This window comes from Typopeltis vanoorti, chromosome 2 (assembly GCF_054136105.1).
Source record: "Typopeltis vanoorti isolate ZY-2024b chromosome 2, IOZ_Tvanoo_1.0, whole genome shotgun sequence".
NCBI lineage: Eukaryota > Metazoa > Arthropoda > Arachnida > Uropygi > Thelyphonidae > Typopeltis > Typopeltis vanoorti.
The window spans coordinates 162,463,605-162,469,604 of record NC_143550.1 but is presented as its reverse complement, the minus strand read 5'-3'; positions in this window follow the sequence as shown (position 1 = coordinate 162,469,604).

The following is a 6,000-nucleotide window of genomic DNA, read 5'->3' as shown; positions in this document are numbered from 1 at the left end:
AACTACTCTTTGATATCTCTCCATCAATCAACCACCTATCCATCTCACCAACCCTATATCCATTCCCATATGTTGTAGTTTACGGATTAGTATTCCATGTGGTATCCTGTCAAACGCCTTTGCCAGGTCCAGCAGTATCACTGTAAATCCATTTCCCTTATCCAGTTCAGCCGTCACCTTGTTATAAAACTTGAGCAAGTTACTGAAGCATGATCTACCCTTCACAAAGCCATGCTCTCCCCTGTACAGTATCTCGTTTTCATCAATACATTCCTGTATTTTTCCCTTGACTACTTTCTCTAAGACCTTGACAACGACTCCTGATATGCTGATCAGTCGGTAATTTGCAACCGTAGTCTTGGATCTTCCTTTATGCAGTGAAACTATTTTCCCCTCTTTCCACACCTTCGGGACTAAGCCAGACCTGAGACTCAGATTAAATAAAATGGTCAAGGGCACTGATAATTCTTTAGCCGCTTCACGCAAGACCCGTGCCGGTATACCATCCAATCCCACAGATGTGTTCACATTAAGTTTCTGTAATAGACTAGTCACCTCTCCTTCATTCATCACTATTCCCGTATATACTAATGGTTCCTTCATTTTTTCAATGTCACCACCTGGATGATATGCTTTTGCAAAGTGCGCGCTCAGTAACTCCACTATAGTATCATCATTCAACAAAGTTTTAATTTTTATTAAACAAATAAATAATATGATATAATTATGTTACTTTTAATGGGATGATTGAGCTTCTCGACCTTTGCAGAGTTGCTGAATATCTCGCTCAATATTGGTCAACTTCAGTCGAAGATCGGCACACACACATACACTAAGACCATTTCTGTATTTTGTTTTTATTTGAAGGAGCGATGAAAATCCTTATCACAATGATAAGTTAAAGAAAACTGCATGACGATTTTCAATGCTTCTTCAGATAAATCGAGAAATTCACTTCTCACTGAAGGCGAGATCCAGAATCGAGCTTACCAAGATCACGGAATTGCATTTTAAGCCCACTGTCACTTAAAAGCTCAATAGGCTGTTGTTTTGCCGATAATGAAAGGTCGTTCTTGTGACTGTAAGCCTGAAATGGATCGCGAACCCATAGAAAATTCGGAAAATATGTCTCAAAAGTCCTGTTTCAGACTTTTGAGGTGGTTACAAACTCTTTCCGGAAACTCAAAATCAACAAAAAATATCATTTTGCACTAAAAATGATAAAAAGTAAGTAAGTTTGAGCGTGGTCAGTAGTTGGAAGGGGAAATCGTTCGATGCTCTTGGCACACTCTCCCTCGATAAGTCTTTGGACTCCCTGGAAGTGACAAATAATAATAATAATATTAACTGCGCATCATTTGTAAAATCAGTAGTCTCTCGTCTATTTGCAACGCATAATAAAGGCTCTTCTTAATTCTTTCGATTAACTGAGATTCTACGTCACCTGCCATATCATTAATTCTGCGACCGACAGTGTCATTTGAAAGAGGAATCAAATCAACATCTTTTAGTAACTTGTTGCCAAACATAGTTTTTACCACATCTTTTATAGCTTGAAGTAGTAAATTTTCCTCGCCAGAATGAGGTTTCCCAGTTTTCGCTATGCGTAAACTTAAGAGATAGATACTTCCAGTGCCTTGCTACTAATCGAACCCATGGCCGAAACTATATCTTTCCCATGATTTAATGTCCCTAAGCGTCGCTGAAAAACTTCCTTTGGCTTATTTTCACATCACAATGTTTAGTTTCTAACTGTCGTCGGAGTTTCGTAGGTTTCATGCACACGTTCGACAACACTTCATAACACAAAACACATTGTGGTTTCTGTTCACTTTCATCTCCACACCAAGTAAACCGAATTCTAAATATGAACTGCTATATTTCCTACTGTATTTTTTCTTTGAATTGCTTGTTTCTTCTACTTTAATAGTATCAGATTTACTCCCCATTACAACACGCGTATCACAATTAGGGTTAGAATCATCTGTTTCATTTGCTTTTCTTTTTAAAGTCGTAGTTCTAAGCCACTTTTCCATTATTAAAAAACGTTTCTGAAAAATACGTAAATACTGGGGTTAATTCATGACACTCTTTGTCCAAGTATGTTCATTCTATGAACATTCTGCTGCTATTTTTTTTTTTTTTTAGTATTCATTTTATTTCAATAATTTTTACTTATTTAATTTTCACTTGCTTTGTTTGGATAATTAAATACTTATATTAATTTATTTAATTTAAGTCTGCCTGCGGACCACCTGTGCCATCGTCGAAGACCACAGGTTGAGAAACACCGCTCTAATGTATACCAGTATTTTCTTCTTTCTTTCCGTTAAATAATTCTCACAATAACTATTATTATTCCTAAGGGATTAAAAAGTCCTTTTTAGGACTTCCAGGGTAACAAATGGCAATTCTGTAGCCAATGAAGTTTTAACTGAGGCTCGGCTATTGCCGTTACCCAGCCATGACTAGAGCTTTATAGCTCAATAACACTCCATCCACACAGATTTACTTCATTCAGATGACGGGATAAAGAGTTAAGGACTCAGTCCATCGCCCAGTTCTTATAAGATTATTATTCCTGCAACTCGTCGTAATTCCTTATACAATCCGCTAATACGATGGTTTTAATGAGATAAGGCTTCCGTGAATTAAACGATGCGCCATTTTCATGAACTTTTATTTATTTTACGACATTATTGTTCGCTGTAACTTTGTGTTTGTGTTTTGCTGTGAATTATATGCTGTTTATTATTTTATTCTTGTTAATAATGGCAGATAAAATTCAAAGAATGGCTGCTGTTGCTTCCAGTGAAAAGAAGACGCGTAAACCTATTACGTTAAATACTAAACTAAAATTATGAAATTTATAACGATAGTGTATCGAACACTGAGATAGGCTTCAGACTAAATCACCTCGCACTACTGTTGCTATAGGTAAACATTTAAAAGAAAGATAAAATGAAAAGTACTACATTAGTTTATAATAATACAGTTGTCCGTGAACGTGACATTCTTATTGCCAACATGGAAAAACTTTTATCATGTGGATCGATGACCAAACTGGTTGGCGTATTCCTGTAGCTATTCTTTTACTTTTGCGAAAATCATTCTACATTTTTTGTTTGTGTTACTTAAGTTAATGAATGCTTTATTTACGTCATTAAGGCACATATATTAATAGTGCGATGGTGGTCTGAAAAGTTCTCGGCCTCCAACATAGATGGCAACACTATCGACGAGATTTTTTTTTTTTTTTTCTAAGTTGGTACATCTGTCATTAGCAGCTATGTGAGATTGCAAATAATTCTATCAAGAAGTTTGTTTTATACAGCTGTCTGAACAAAAGTGTTGTCTGTATCCCTTGAAATGGATAAAATTGAGTATTGTGCGGTTATAAAATTCTTTGTAAAAGAAGGTTTAACGCCAAAAGAAATTCATTCGAAGTTCATAAAAAGTTTATGGGCACTCTTCTCCTTCGTTTTCGACAATTAAGAAATGGGCTGCCGAGTTTAAACGTGGCCGTACCAGCCTTGAAGATGATCCACGTGAAGGACGTCCAAAAAGTGTAACAACACCAGAAACCATTGATCATGATCAAGTGCACAATATGGTATTGGAGGACCAGCAAGTCAAAGGAGTGAAACTGCTGACACTATAGTTAGTTCAAAAAAAAAAAAAAAAAAAAATATATATATATATATATATATATATATATATATAGGATATATTTTGCACGAAGAATTGCAAATGAAAAACCTTTGTGCAAGATGAGTGCCGATTGCTCAGAGATTTAACAAGAATAAAACTGATTTTGTGCATCGATTTATTACTATGGATGAGACTTGGATTCACTTTTACACACCAGAATCCAAACGGCAATCAAACTGCATAAAAGCCGGTTGTTCAGCGCCAAAGAAGACAAAGTCGGTTCCATCAGCAGGAAAGGTCATGACATCGGTGTTTTGGAATGCTAAAGGTATTTTGTTTGTCAGTTATCTTGAAAAGGGTAAAACAATAACTGGAGAATATTATTCCGATCTTTTAACCAGACTAGACGAAAAACTTCGTGAGAAAAGACCCGGTTTGTAAAAGAAAAAAAAATCATCTTTCATCAGGACAATGCACCTGCCCACAAAGGTATTTTGGCAATGGGAAAATTAAAGGATCTGCACTATGAATTGTTGGAACATCCACCCTATTCCACAGATTTGACTCCCTCTGACTTCTATCTCTTCCCAAAACTAAAATTCTTCCTCGCTGGTCAGCGTTTTTCTTCGAATCAAGAGGTGATTGCGGCTGTAGAGGGGTATTTTGCAAATCTTACTGAGAACCACTACAGCGACGTGATAATGGCGATGGACGGGATAACAGTGCTCACGAGCTAATGAAATCGTAAGAGGGGCACTAATAAAAGGCCACTAATAAAAAATGCCATCATTTTTTCGGAATCTTGCAAACTGCAATACCAAGGCAATTTGTGACTACTCCATATGATATTACATTTAGAAATTTGGTTCCTTACAGTAAAAACATTCCTTTACTAGATGTAAATTTTATCCATTACTAAATATTTAGAATGGCAGCCAAAAGTCTTTTTAGAGGGCACTTCCTTCAAAAATAACCAGTCCTGCGATAACTAAGAAAACGTAATTCTGTGACGTTTAATACAAAGTATCGAATAAACATAAGCTAATAACTTTGATTTGCACTACGTATATTACCATGACAGGTTTCTGTATGTTTTGGAATAATAAATATTTGTTTATGTTGCATCAATGGACAGCTCATGCAATCAGTTCGCCAACGTAACAAATATTATTATGGTTTACTAGCAGCAGCGTGCGTGACTAACATTGTTCGTTTTTGTTATAGTGACCAAAATTAAAAAAAAATAATAATAAATAAATAAAAGGTGCCTTATTTCTATGATAGTGAAGAAGCTGGGAAGGATCGCGATTTGTGGTCGCGAATTTGGGAAGCTGTGGAAGCTGGGAAGGATCGCGATACGTTTTAGAGGGCTATCTGCTGTGATAAGTAAGGTTGATTAGATTGCGTCCAAAGTAATTAAATCCGTGAGATCGGTATATATTTGTTAATTGCGTGTGTTTTCAGGTCTGTTTGCCTGTCTTGTATGCTGATATACCCAAGGACAACAATAAAAAAATCCTGTTTACTACTGTATGAGTGGCTAACTCGCCCCTTCAATTGGAAAGCTCTCATAGGCGGTTTCTCGCTTCCTAGACCGGATTTGAATCTGTCTTTCCAATCGAGAGACAAATGGTTAGCAAGTGGCTCACAGACCCACTTCCCCATCCTACACAGACTACGAGTACCAATATTCGTAGAAATGGGAGTTTATGAATATCTTTAGTTGATAGATGAATTTCATCATCTAGTGTAGAACTACCAACCTGATTACTGGAGGTCTGAAGTGGCTTGAAAAAGTTCCATGTTTGGTCTCTAGAATGAAATTTCCGGATTATCAAATCCTTAGTTTATTTGTTGAGTAGCTTCTTGACATAATATTTTACAAAATTGAGTCCTAGTTCGTAATGTTAAAATGTGACTTGCCTAGGACAATAATAGCCATTTGAACACTAAAATGTGCCCAATACTATAAAGTTGCACTGATAGAGAATTAAATTTAATTTTGTGCTTTTTATTTATCAAATAACAAGTTTGTTTCAGTTAAGCCACGAACATCTTTCCATTGACTTCCATTGTGATCTCCAACAGTCCAACCCAGTCGAGTCGGATTGTTTGGAGTTACTACCAAAGCAACTAAGGCTAGTGTACAGTATATTATCTCTGCATATTACGTGTTTATTATGTCATTAACTGCGTATGTTCACTGACTCTGTTTGCCGCTTTTACAGGATGAAACACCCAAATTTCTAGTAGGTAATTCTACATATGAGACCGGCTAACTCATCTTCATTTGAAAAACCTTCTAAAGACTCTTTAGACGGGATTCGAACCGAGAGAGAGAGAGAGAGA